This window comes from Miscanthus floridulus, chromosome 15 (genome assembly GCF_019320115.1).
Source record: "Miscanthus floridulus cultivar M001 chromosome 15, ASM1932011v1, whole genome shotgun sequence".
NCBI lineage: Eukaryota > Viridiplantae > Streptophyta > Magnoliopsida > Poales > Poaceae > Miscanthus > Miscanthus floridulus.
In genome coordinates this window covers 79,521,351-79,535,172 of record NC_089594.1, presented here as the reverse complement: position 1 = coordinate 79,535,172, position 13,822 = coordinate 79,521,351, and positions in this window count along the sequence as shown.

The following is a 13,822-nucleotide window of genomic DNA, read 5'->3' as shown; positions in this document are numbered from 1 at the left end:
ATCATAGCCACTTTGTAACCTACCATCATAGCCGAATTCGGCCTCGGACAGTAAACGGTCGACGGTGATAGTCAGAGTCATCATAGTCGGTTAACAACCAACCGTGATGATCCTCAACACCATCGCTTTGTTCACCGATCCATCTATGCCAAGGCAAACATCACCATTGTGTGGACTAATGAACCGCCTATGTAGTGGCCACGATAACTATCGTCTTGCACTAATGAACCGACTGTGTGCGGTGTGAGTTCACCATCGCTTTGGTGGCCAACACGTCTGTACAAGTCGAACATCACCATCGCTTCGACATATGAACCAGTCTGGTCATAGGGCATGGTCACCGTCGGCTTGTATTATGGGTTACTAAATGATTTGGCGGTGATACACTTTTCATCCCTGCCGCATCATACATATAGCGGCGGTGTTGGACAGATTTGCATTTGGTTTTAACAATATTTACTAATTTAGTTGGGTCCTTAATAGCTTACTAAACACACAACATATAGATGTATTACATCCATACATCATGTCCACAAATAAGAGTACTTTTTACAATAACAATATGGATGCTAACATAGCATCTTTGTGAACTGATGTTCGAACACAAGCGGTACATAGATTGCATACTAAAGGTATTGATCTCTACAGACTTACATAACCAAAATGAATATAATTACTGCATCCTTCAGATTGGTAGCCAATGTGGCACTCCTGCTTGCAAGGCAAAGTGAATATAATTACTGTATCTTTTAGATTTGTAGAAAATGCACCATGGAAACCCTCTTCTTCAGCCCATATACATTGCAAGCAAATTATTGAAAAGCACTCAGACTCCACAACCTGCACAATTTAGCAGAATTAATAATATTCAACATAGCATTCCGTTAGTTTAAGAATTGTTGGCGGTCCTTAACTCATATTTGTAACCACCAACTGGTACACAAAATCCACTCAAATGAGCACCAAACCTAGTACTAGGGTTTACAACTAACAATTTCTATGAGTTTTGGTGATTTACTCATTTGCAAAGGACAATTGTGAAAACACATCAAGATGGGCTCAAAACAAATCAAGAAATAGAAGAAAGCAACACCATACACTTGTATGGGCTCAAACACCAAAGGAGAAAGGCCAATAACTGATGAAATTGGGCTCCACACATGCGAGGATGAGGCCTAGGCCCATCATGCAGCCCGCTAGCCAAAGGCGGTCGTGGGACGGCGCTACCTAGGGGCAGCAGCACTAGGGGGGTGGCTGTACCCCTAGCACTACATCTCAAGCCCATGTCGCGCATGGCGGTTCCATCAATGCTCAGGAGGGTGGTTTGGGGTGATTCCTTGAATATTCTCCCCCAAACTGACCTCCTAGCCACTATAAAAGGAAGAGGGAGCTTCCCTCACTCAACACACTATAGAAGAGAGGGGAAGAAGAGAAAAGCTACATTCCTACCTTAGCTTCTTAGCTAGAATTAATATAGGGAGTGAGTGAGAAAGAGCAAGAGAAGTTTCAGAGTTGTCAGATCACTCGAGCTTGTACATCGACGAACATCTTGCTATTTTGGAGTAAAGAGTTTGTGTTCTTCTTTGGTGGTGAGTTCTTAAGTAAGTTAGTCTTGTTTACTACATAGTTGTGAGTTCATTGTTCATTCAAGTAATGAATACTCTAGTAGAGGACTCCTGATAGAGACGGAAGTTCCTAGCCAACTGCTAGAGTAGTAACCAATAGAGTAGACGTGGTGTCTAAGCTAGCAGTTACCATCGTTTGCCTTGTTCCCCATGGTTGAGGGGTAGGCAGCAGATGGTGATAGCCCTGTTCGTCCATTGTAATCCTCCACATTCAGGTTCAGCATAGAGCTACAGTCCAGCATTGCTTGGTAGACCAAGGTGATATCTGGTGCCCGAAGTAAGTTTATAGTGACCAAAGCTATCTTAACCTAGGATCTCTATCCTTAGAAAACCTCACAACCCAAGCTACTCTCCTTCTTGTTATCTTTAGTGAACTAGCTAAGAGACTTTTACACCTCCGTTCTCGTGAAAATACGATACCCTAAATACTTCCGGATGAAGTGCTACAACGGTATATCCGTGCGCTTGTGGATTCTTTTGCATACGTTAAGAAATACCAAAAAGCATTTCTGGCACCGTTGCCGGGGAACGATCGTCGTATTATCTCCTAGCCTAGTTCACCCGTTTTCCCCTTATTTTACCTTTCTTTTCTTTATTTCTTTTCCAATGGAGCAACCTACCATCCAACAACTTCCTGCTCCTAAGGGCGAGTTCTTAGAGCCACCGCAATGTTCAATGCCAATCACAGTTTCTGGCTATGAATTCTATACTGGCTTTATAGCCATGATTCGGGAACAAACCTTCTCAGGATTAGATTATGAAAACCCTAACCACCACCTACGGGAGTTTGAGCAGCTCTATGCATGCTTGACAATCTCAGGCATGACACAAGAAACACTTCGGTGGAAGTTGTTTCCCTTCTCTCTTAATGAGAGAGCAAAACAATGGTACACCTACAACATAGGAAAGGTAAATGGAGATTGGGAAGAATTGAGGAACAAATTCTATCTCGCATTCTTCCCTATATCGTGAATCGCTTTCCTATGACAAGAGATTCTCAACTTCCGCCAACATGAGAAGAAAACTATAGGTACAGCCTGGGCTAGATTTTCAATCCTAACACATCCTGGCCTAGACTTATCTTTACCAAACCATGTGTTGCTACAACACTTTTGGTTAGGTCTTAGCAACGAATCTACCCTATAGCTTGATATCATAGCTGGAGGTTCATTTAACCATAAAACCACAGCAGAAGGAGAAGCGCTCTTAGATCGCATTCTAGAGAACACTCCTCCCCTAGAACCTCTCCGAGTAGAACCTGAATCAAGTCATGAGGAAGTCTCTTTGGCTGAGTCCAAACCTTTACCTCCTATCCTAGAGACCCTCACCCAAACCAGAAATTTGAGAGGAAGATTTTCATCCTTCGGATTTTCCTTTCGAGGATGAACTTTTCGAAGATTTTGGAAACACATCAAAATATTCATGTCAAAAGAAGCCACCAATTCTTGTCACTCCTCTTGACCCATTAGATGAAGTTTTATTAGAGAAACTATCAAGGAGTTGATAACCATCATGAGCAGCTAATGGGTTGAAGAAGCGAAGTTTTCTTCTGAAGAAATTCAGATTCACACCCCTTCATTAACCATCCAATGCCAACTCTACAAATTTATGGTGGATATACATTATAATCCTACTATCGGAGCAAACCTCATGTCTGCATCTTTTGCACGCACCTACCTAGGTGATGAACCTCTTGCTCCAACAGTCAAGTCTCTCAGGATTGCCCTGAGATCTAGCCTAGAAGGACTTGGGATACTCCACAACATAATAGTTCATCATGGTGATGTCTAAATGGCCCTTGATTTTCATGTCTTTGACATCAAAGATTTTGACATCATGATAGGGCATCCTTTAGAAAAACTCTTCTGGGAGCCACCAGCATCAGGCAACCTAGATTTAAAGTTAGGCAGAGACACTTTTTCTATTCCTATCACTTGAGTCAAAAACCAATGGCAAAGCCTCTCCCCTACACAAAACCATCCAAAGAGGTCATGTCTATCTCACCCTTTGAGTCTCCCGAGTCATCCTTAGAAAAAGATGCCAAACTCTTCATTCAAGAAGAGGATGACTTAGGAGAAACCATAGAACTTCCCACACAAGAAACACTAACATGACCTCCAATCAAGCTTAAACCCCTACCTATAGGCCTACGTTATGATTTCCTTAATGTTGACTCTGAATCTCCTATAATCATAAGCGATAAGCTTTTAGATGAGGAGACAACCAAACTCATCACCATTCTAGAGAAACATAGGCCTGTTTTTGGGTATTCACTTCAAGATCTTAAGGGGATTAGTCTGACCCTCTGTACCCATCGCATTCCAATTGATCCCTCTAGCACACCACCTAGAGAACCTTAGCGTAGGCTAAATATTGCGATGAGGGAAGTCGTGAAGAAGAAAGTCCTTAAACTTCTTCGCGCCGTCATAATTTATCCCTGTACCACACAACGAATGGGTTAGCCCCAGTTCAAGTGGTGCCAAAGAAAAGAGCGATGACAGTCATTGAGAACAATAAAAATGAATTAATTCCATAATGAACCATCATGGGGTGGAGAATGTGCATTGACTATCAGAAACTCAACTTGGCTACAAAGAAAGATCACTTTCCATTGCCTTTCATTGATGAAATATTAGAGCGGTTGGCGAAGCACACTTTCTTTTGTTTCCTTGATGGGTATTTGGGATATCACCAAATTCCCATCCACCCCGATGATCAAAGCAAGACCACGTTTACATGCCCATATGGAATGTATGCTTATCGACGTATGTTGTTCGGGTTGTGTAATGCACTCGCTTTGTTCAAACAATGCATGATGTCTATTTTCTCTAACATGATCGAAGAAGTCATGGAAGTTTTCATGGTTGACTTCTTGGTCTATGGGAAAACTTTCAATCATTTTCTAGAAAACTTAGACAAGGTCTTGCAGAGATGCCAAGAAAAGGACTGGTGCTTAATTGGGAAAAGTGCCATTTCATGGTCTGAGAGGGCATTGTTCTTGGGCATCTTGTGTCCGAGAGGGGGATTGAGGTAGACAAAGCCAAGATTGACGTTATAGACCAACTACCACCCCCTATAAATGTGAAACGAATCCACAACTTCCTAGGTCATGTGGGGTTCTATCAAAGATTCATCAAAGATTTCTCTCAAATCTCGAGACCCCTCATGAACCTATTAGCTAAGGATGCACCTTTCGAGTTTACCAATGAGTGCGTTGATGCTTTCCACACTCTTAAGAAAGCACTCATCTAAGTGCCAATCATTCAACCTCCCAATTGGGCGCTACCGTTTGAGATAATGTGTGGTGCTAGTGACTATGCAATTGGTGCAGTCCTTGGCCCAACCAGAGATAAGAAGCATCATGCAATTGCTTACGCTAGCAAAACTCTGACAGGAGCACAACTAAATTATGCAACCACAGAAAAAGAGCTTCTAGCAGTTGTTTTTGCTATTGATAAGTTTAGATCTTACTTAGTTGGAGATAAAGTTATTATTTACACTAATCATGCTACTTTAAAATACTTGCTCACTAAGAAAGATGCTAAACCTAGACTAATAAGATGGATACTTCTACTCCAAGAATTTGATCTTGAAATTAAAGATAAAATGGAGTAGAAAATACTGTTGCAGACCATCTAACATGTATGCAAGTCACTAACATGCAGGAGTTGTCGACAAATGACTTCCTACGTGACGACATGCTACTGAAGGTGACAGACTCAAACCCATGGTACGCGAACATTGTGAAGTTCATGGTTGTAGGATACCATACCACTAGGGGAAAATAAGAAAAAGCTTCAAGCCAAGAGCAGATGTCACCTTTGGGATGACCCATACCTATATAGGGCATGCTCTAATTGATTGTTGAGGAGATGCGTGCCAATGGCGGAAGGAATCCAAATCATAAAAAGATGTCATGCAGCATCCGTACAGAGGCCACTATGGAGCATTCCGCACCCAAGCAAAGATTAGGCAGTGTGGATTCTTCTGGCCCACGATGTACGAAGACACCAAAGAGTTCATCCAAAGGTGTCAAAAATGCCAACTGCATGGGAACATCACCGCTCACAACGCAATGCCCCTACATTACAATCTTCAAGTAGAACTATTTGATGTATGGGGCATTGACTTCATGGGACCATTCCAAAAGTCCTAGCACTACGAGTACATCCTAGTAGCCATTGACTATGTATCCAAATGGTTAGAGGCATTACCATATAGAGCTACTGATGCCAAGCATGCACGGAAGATGTTACATGAAGTGATTTTCCCTAGCTTTGGAACACCCAGGATGGTCATAAGTGACGGAAGGTCTCACTTCATCGACAAGACCTTCCAAACCTTCTTGAAGGAGCTTGGAGCAAAGCACAACATAGCCACACCCTACCGTCCTCAAACAAGCGATCAGGCAGAAACATCCAATAAGCAAATAGAAAATATTCTGCAAAAGATGGTCAACGAGATAGGTAAAGAGTGAAAAAACAAGCTACCTGATGCACTTTGGGCATATAGGACAGCATACAAAACCCCCATCGGCATGTCACCATACCATCTTGTGTTTTGGAAGAGTTGTCATTTACCAGTTAAGCTTGAACATAGAGCTCACTAGGCAATCAAGAGCTGGAATATGGATGTTAAGTTAGCCGGCAGAAATAGACAAAAACAAATTGTTGAGCTAGAAGAGTGGAGAGAGAAAAGCTTACCACAGTGCCAAATTATACAAAGAAAGAACCAAAAGATGGCACGATCACAAAATCAAACTGAAATATATAAAAGAGGGAGACAAAGTACTATTATTCAACTCAAGAGTCAAGCTCTTCGGTGAAGGAAAACTGCGGACCAAGTGGAAAGGACTGTACACCATCGTCAACACGTTGTCACATGGCGCAATCACAATTCAAGATGATGAAGGTAACATTTTCAAGGTAAACGGTCAGCGGTTAAAAGTTTTCCTAGAACCTTTACTTAAATTTGAAGAAGAAATAGACGTCATAAATTTGATAGACTTCAACAAATTTATTTAGCATTTTCCTGTTTTACCCTTTCTAAATCATTTTGACCATGCAGTTACTTTCTCATTTAATCCCCAATCACGCATTTTTATCGCCTACTCATGAGCATCAAATCACCATTAAAAACAATGAGCAGGGGGGAACCAGGGTGTGGCTGCACCATGGGGGCGGCCGCCCCATCACTAGGGTTTTTAGTCCCTCGATTTTTGCCCTCTGCTCTTGACGCTCTTTGATTCTTAAATATGTGTGATTGGCACATCATTATGTTGATTTACCGTGGTAGAGGCCTCCTTGTGCTATATAAACCAGCCCTAGCCTCTCCATTTCTTCACACCAAACATCTTCTCCTCTCCTTCTCAAAAGCATTCCAATGGCTGGCAAATCTCTAGCACTCTTTATTGGTTCCAACTCCACCCATGACCTTGAGGGAGTACCCTATCCTCCGAATCAAGTTTTCCACGCTAGTGAGCAAGTCGTAGAGGAGGCTAGAGCTGTCGTCATGAAGACGCTGGCTATCTTGCCGACACAAAAGAGCGGAGCTAGCCAAGGTTCTATAGCAAGATCCACTGCACCTGTTGGAGGAGGAAAGTCGGGCACACGCACCCATACAAGAGGCCCGCCAAAGGCGCCCTCGGCCTCAAGAAGATGCTACCCGAAGAAGGTGGGCCAAGCCTACAACCAGGAGAAAACTACAAGAACTCCCTTGTAACGCCCTCGAGCGATGTTTGCTTTCACTCCTACTCTAGCTCGTCTTTTCCTTCCAAGAGCCCTCTAGGACAGTCGTGCTTCACCATAGTTGGTGTTCGCAAACCCGAGGGAGGATACGGGAAGGCTCTCAAACTAGCTCTGACTCCAAAAGAAAAGGAGCAGGCTGAGTCATCTCGCCAGCCTACCAAGATTAGGAGGTTCCGTAAGCCTCCTACTATCAAGTGGCCACCTGGGCAGTTTGAGAGCAGCGATGAGGATGAAGAAATGCCCAAGGAACCCACCATCGCTTCTCTAAGCGCCACAATCAAATCCTTGCGCTTAGAAAATAGGAAGTTAAATAATCATTTGTCAGAAAGCCTCCTCAAGACCAAAAATCTTGAGGACGACATTAATGACATCCACTATGGTGTGGGGATGAAGGTCAATCGCCTAGCTAAGGCCATAGGGAATGAGGATGTAGTCGATCCTTACTTCTAGACCTTCCCTACCTAAATAATTAGGCGCATGTTTATTTCCTTTATACATCATGTAATGCACCTTTACCACTTTTCAAATTCAATAAATATCAAGCTTTCCAACATTATACTAGTAGAATTTTGTTGTCTCCACTTGGTCTTGTGTTTTCTTCATCTCCGAATAAAAGGCAGGTATAAAAACAAGTGTGGGGAAAAAGATCTACATGAACACTCGACTTCTCCCAAAACAAAGATGCACAAAAAAACATACAAATCCGGTTTGTGCATCATCACTCCCTATCTTTAAAATTCAAGATTGAACTAAAAGTATAAAATTTGACAATAAAATGTGACTCAATCTCCATGCTATCCTTTTGATAAAGTTTGCATACTCTTTATTCCTTACTAATATTCCCAAACTTGTGAACAAATTCTATCATAGGGAACCCATGATATCTAAGTAATTGATGTATGTGACATAGTGGGGTGAAAAAGAACCTTACTCTTTCTTGTAGAGTACTTGGAATTTATTTTTTCAAAAATCAAAATTCAAATAGCATGCTCCTGAAATGATGAAAATTCCTACCAAAGCCATACATAATCTTACATGATTTAACCTTTCTACATAAGCTACTTACTTTGTGATGAGTTTTGTCGAGTCATGTGACCCTTGTAGAGAGATTTATCGTGCTTCCAAGATCAAAAGCACGTACACGCCACATATATATGGTGCTTCTACACTGGAAGTACGCAAAAACATGCCTCTCATTTCCACCAAATAAATGCTCCATGCTCTTGAAATATGATCTCTCTAAAGTATGATGTAGCACATAAGACATAAGGCTATGCAAAAAGTATTGAAAAAAGTTATAGGGACACATGAAGGTCCCAAGTATTGAAAAAAAGAGAGAGGACACATGAAGTTCCTAAGAGTTAAAAAAAGAAAAAAAATGTGAGCACATGAAGGCTCATAGAAAAAAATAAAGCATGATGATAGCCATGTCTTAAAATAAAAAGTTAGAGAAAAAGATCATATCAAACAAAGGAGTATTTTCCACTTGCCATGATCCACACACATGCACATTTTGATATAAGAGAATGACACTTCTCTCCTTGGATCCGGGATTTGATTTTACAACATACACAAGGTCAGTGTGCTACACTCTTTCATACCTACCTAAGCTCCACATAAGCTTTTAGAAGTAGGATGAACAAAAGAAGGCAACATAAAGAAAAATGCCTTGGTGAGGAACCAAACACAAATTTCGTGTAATTTGAGAGAATCATTTGAGGAGCAAAGCTATATTTACATTTTCAAAATTAGATAAAAACCCTGAGTTTTTGATCAAATTGAAGTAAGGAGATTTTGATTCTATGTCGTTCCATTATTCAATTACCCAAGATATTTTGGTAGACACTCAAAAGTTCATAGGTATAGGTGAAGTTTGGAATAACTTGTATGCAGATTACATATCAAGGAGATTAACCATCTTAGTCCTTAAAAATTTACTCAAGGACGAGCAAAGGACTAAGTGTAGGGGAGCATGTTGGCGGTCCTTAACTCATATTTGTAACCGCCAACTGCTACATAAAATCCACTCAAATGAGCACCAAACCTAGTAATAGGGTTTATAACTAACAATTTCCATGATTTTTGGTGATTTACTCATTTGCAAAGGACAATTGTGAAAACACATCAAGATGGGCTAAAACAAATCAAGAAATAGAAGAAAGCTACATCATACACTTGCATGGGCTCAAACACCAAAGGAGAAAGGACAATAACTAACAAAATTGGACTCCACGCATGAGGGGACGAGGCCTAGGCCCATCAAGCAACCCGCTAGCCAAAGGCAGTCGGGGGACAGCGCTATCTAGGGGTGACCACACCTCCTAGCACTGCATCTTGGGCCCATCTCATGCATGGCGGTTCCATCAATGCTCAGGAGGGTGATTTGTGGTGATTCCTTGAATATTCCTCCCCAAACCGACCTCCTAGCCACTAGAAAAAGAGGAGGGAGCTTCCCTCACTCAACACACTATAGAAGAGAAGGGAAGAAGAGAAAAGCAACATTCCTACCTTAGCTTCTTAGCTAGAATTGGTATAGGGAGTGAGTCCAAAAGAGCAAGAGAAGTTCTAGAGTTGTCGGATCACTCGAGCTTGTACCTCGATGAACATCTCGCTATTTGGAGTAAAGAGTTCACGTTCTTCTTTGGTGGTGAGTTCTTAAGTAAGTTAGTCTGGTTTACTACATACTTGCGGGTTTGTTGTTCAGTTCTAGTAATGAATACTCTAATAGAGGACTCCTAATAGCAACAGAAGTTCTTGGCCAACGCTAGAGTAGTAAACAATAACGTAGACCTGGTGTCTAAGCTAGAAGTTACCTTCATTTGCCTTGTTCCCCATAGTTGAGGGGTAGGCAGGCAGGTGGTGATAGCCCTATTCGTCCCTTGTAATCCCCTAAGTTTGGGTTTGGCGTGGAGCTATAGGCCAGCATTGCTTGGCAGACCAAGTGATATCTGATGCCTGAAGTAATTTTATAGTGACCAAAGCTATCTTAACCTAGGATCACTATCCTAAGAAAACCTCACTACCCAAGCTACTCTCCTTCTTGTTATCTTTGGTGAACTAGCTAAGAGACTTTTACACCTCCGTTCCTCATAAAAATATGATACCCTAAATACTTCCATGTGAAGTGCTACAATGGCATATCCGTGCTGCTTGTGGATTCTTTTACATACGTTAAGAAATACCAACAAGAATCAAAACAACTCCCTACCTAAACAATGGTATGTCGTAACAACAAAATACAACAAATGCGCCTTTACTGCTCTGCTAGTGACTCCATGAACAAGGGAATGTAAGAAAGATAGTAAGGCTTGTTCATATGGAGATGGTCTCCTGGTCTACGAAACCAGATGACACGAGCATGGATGACATGAACCTTTCTGCGGTCCATGTCATATGCAATCAAGTGTTCTATCCTCCCCTACAAAGAAAATCACATTCAATTATGGGTGAGCTATAATCACTCTGTAGTTCGCATCACAAAGCTCATAACCAATGTCAATATTGTTCTGTCCAAAAATAGCTCCTGCGTGCTCACAACATGCTTTAATCTCCGTTTAGTAGTACCACAGTCTTCTAGTATCCACACTAAAAGCTGGACATATTGTGAAAATTAGCACAACACAAACACAAGTGACCCTAGCTTGATGGATAGACATTTCAGCACCAAGTGGTTTAGGAATTGTCTTTCATGTCTTTCCCTCCATACCCACAGCAACTATCATAGTGTAGTCAAGCATGTGCATAAAATCCATTAAGAAAAACACTTCTCGATTTTGAACATAGTACAATACCCTCGCCCCATTCAGATTCCATAAAGATCCATGCTATAGTTTTAGATGCGTAGATCTCCACACCTATGCATGCACCCTCCTCCTGCATAAATTCAATCACTTGGAAGTGCGTGGACATTGTTGGATTAAAATCCAAGAGAGCCTGACCAACAGAGTGGATGCTACGTGGAAGATCATTTCTCAGTCGTCGGATTGCCGATAACATAGCAACATAATCCATCAGGCCCAACACACTAGCAGAGGATCAGGCCACTGTAGCAATCTAAGACCATGACTTTGTCAATGGGGATGGGCAAGAAGGAAAAGGAGGGCCGTTCACCGGTGATGATGGTGAAGTGGTGCTTGCCATTCCACTAGCTTCCATAGAAGAAGCCGGTAGGCGGCTAAGGATGTCGACAAGCACATTGTTTGTGAGGCTACCCACTGCATTCCTCTTGTTGGGGGCCTCCTTCATCTAGAAGAGCCAGGATATGACCCGCCAAAGAGATGAGGCCGCCCTGTCATGGAATTGCATCAATAAACAGCATTACGAATGAGATGAGTTTCAACGAGAACGGAATGGCGATGGAAATAAGGTATTATTACACTTGCCTTTAGATCTGGAGGCGGTGACCATGAGTGGCAACACCAGGTGATAGCAGCAGCTTAGTCGCCTGTGGATCTGTGTGGGCAAGCTAGCGATGTGCACCAGTGCAAAGTAAGAGCTTGTCCCACCGGTGAGCGGCAACTTGTAAAGAGGTGAGTACGGCTTGTGTCGCCGTTGAGTAGTGGTGACCAGGAGTAGTGCTAACTGAACAATAGCAATGAGGACGAAAAAAGGTATGTGTGTGGAGGGGAGGGGGAGAGGTGGGTTGTGGGTGGGCTACATAACTTTACGAGCTCGGGCTTTCCCAAGTTTGGTGCTTGGACTCGAAACTCGGGAAAATTCCAAGTGTCCACCCTTGACTAGGAAAGCAGACTGATTGGAAGTCAAAGAGTTGTATGGTTGGTAGATGAGCTTTGAATAAACAATGCCATGCCTAGGTCATCTTGTCTTGTTAATGTGTTCTCCACGCATGTCAGGTAGCGCGCACTCATCAGACACTCGAGTGGTAGCATCGGCTCGACTCCTGAGAATTGTGCGTGGCGCAGATTTATTTTAGTTTTTAATCAGGGATGGCGATTAAGTCCTCCATGTGACCCAAACCCGAATCCTATTTAACCAGGGTCTTGGGTACTTAGACTAGCAATCACCTCCCCTTCCCATTATCCAACATGAGGAACAAGACCACCAGCCTGCCATCACTTGAAGATTCTGCGCCTGCCTCTCGGTGACTCGCCTAGCTAGTCCGGCGGGTTGTTGCCTCCACCTCCCTTAGCGCCATCATCTCCATCTCCTGTGTTGTTTCCAATGACCCTGGCATTACCAGCACCAATGTCGTCATCCGCACCTTCGGTGGTCCCGCCCTCGGTCCCAGTGCTCCCCTATCATGGGGAGGCTGTGGTTGTGAAGGTGGAGCCAACCGAGGACCCGGTAGTGTCCGCAAGCACCAATTCTGTTGTCAGCAAGTCACACGTCAAGCCCCTAGACTTGCTAGATTCCAGTACATCGGCAGCAAAGAAAGTGATCAAACTCTCTAACAATCAATCTGAGGCTTTGGCTGCCCTCGATGACCCCACCTCCGCCGTCCCTGCTGAAACTGGCCCTTCTGCTTCACGTGTCTTCACTCGTCCAGGCACAAGCGGTGATGAGGAGTTTGCAAGGGCACTCTTCATCACCCTCAATCGTGAGGCCCTTGTCATCCTCGGCGACGAGGGCCTTGTCAATCTGGTGAGCGATGAGGAGGACTATGGGGAGTCCAGTGGCGGCGAGCAAGAAGGTGGCATGGCCTCAGGCGAGGAGAAGGAGGAGGAGGCCATGAGTGGCGGTGCATCACCTTCTTAGGCCGCCACATCTCCTAGTCCTCCACCAAGTGCCTAAGGCATTTGATGACAATCAGCTAGGTCAAGCGCCATCATCTTTTGTCCCTCGCAGTGAACTCATCATTCATGTAGGAGTAGTACTTCTTGGTGGTGCCTGACTTAGTCGATTAGTAGTTAGTTCTTAGGGTTTTAGATTATCCATTTGTAAATCCATGTAACGAATTAGCAATGGTTTGATCGTCTACCCTTTGTTTCGTGTTTGAATAATCTCAGAGAAGATTGAATCACGTTGCAATTCAATCGCCTTAATCGAGTTTAGTCATTATGTTTGGTCAAACAAGCTACCATTCTGCCTGAGTATATTAAGGGTTTAATGATCCTTGCTAGTGGATGCCCGAACGGCATATGGTCAGGTGATTTATAGCCTGATTCACACTGTTTTGTGTTCGGGCATTTTTAGGAAAGTCCCGATCATACGTTGCACATAGCACAACATGAATTAAGTTTATTTTGATGCCACATTTTTATCGGCGATTAGTTTTGTTTCCCTCAATCAATCAGGTTAACAAATCTTCGCTCGTTTAACCAGATGCACTAGAAATATTTGATCTATGTCATTTCACAAAGCAAGTAATCATTTTCCTTTTTTGATTATTAACGAAAGGATTAAGATTTACCTTGGAGATAACAATTGGAGTGAGAATCAAGGAACACGCTGTGGCTGCTGTGCGGTTTTTTGGGGATTGTGTAGACTAGG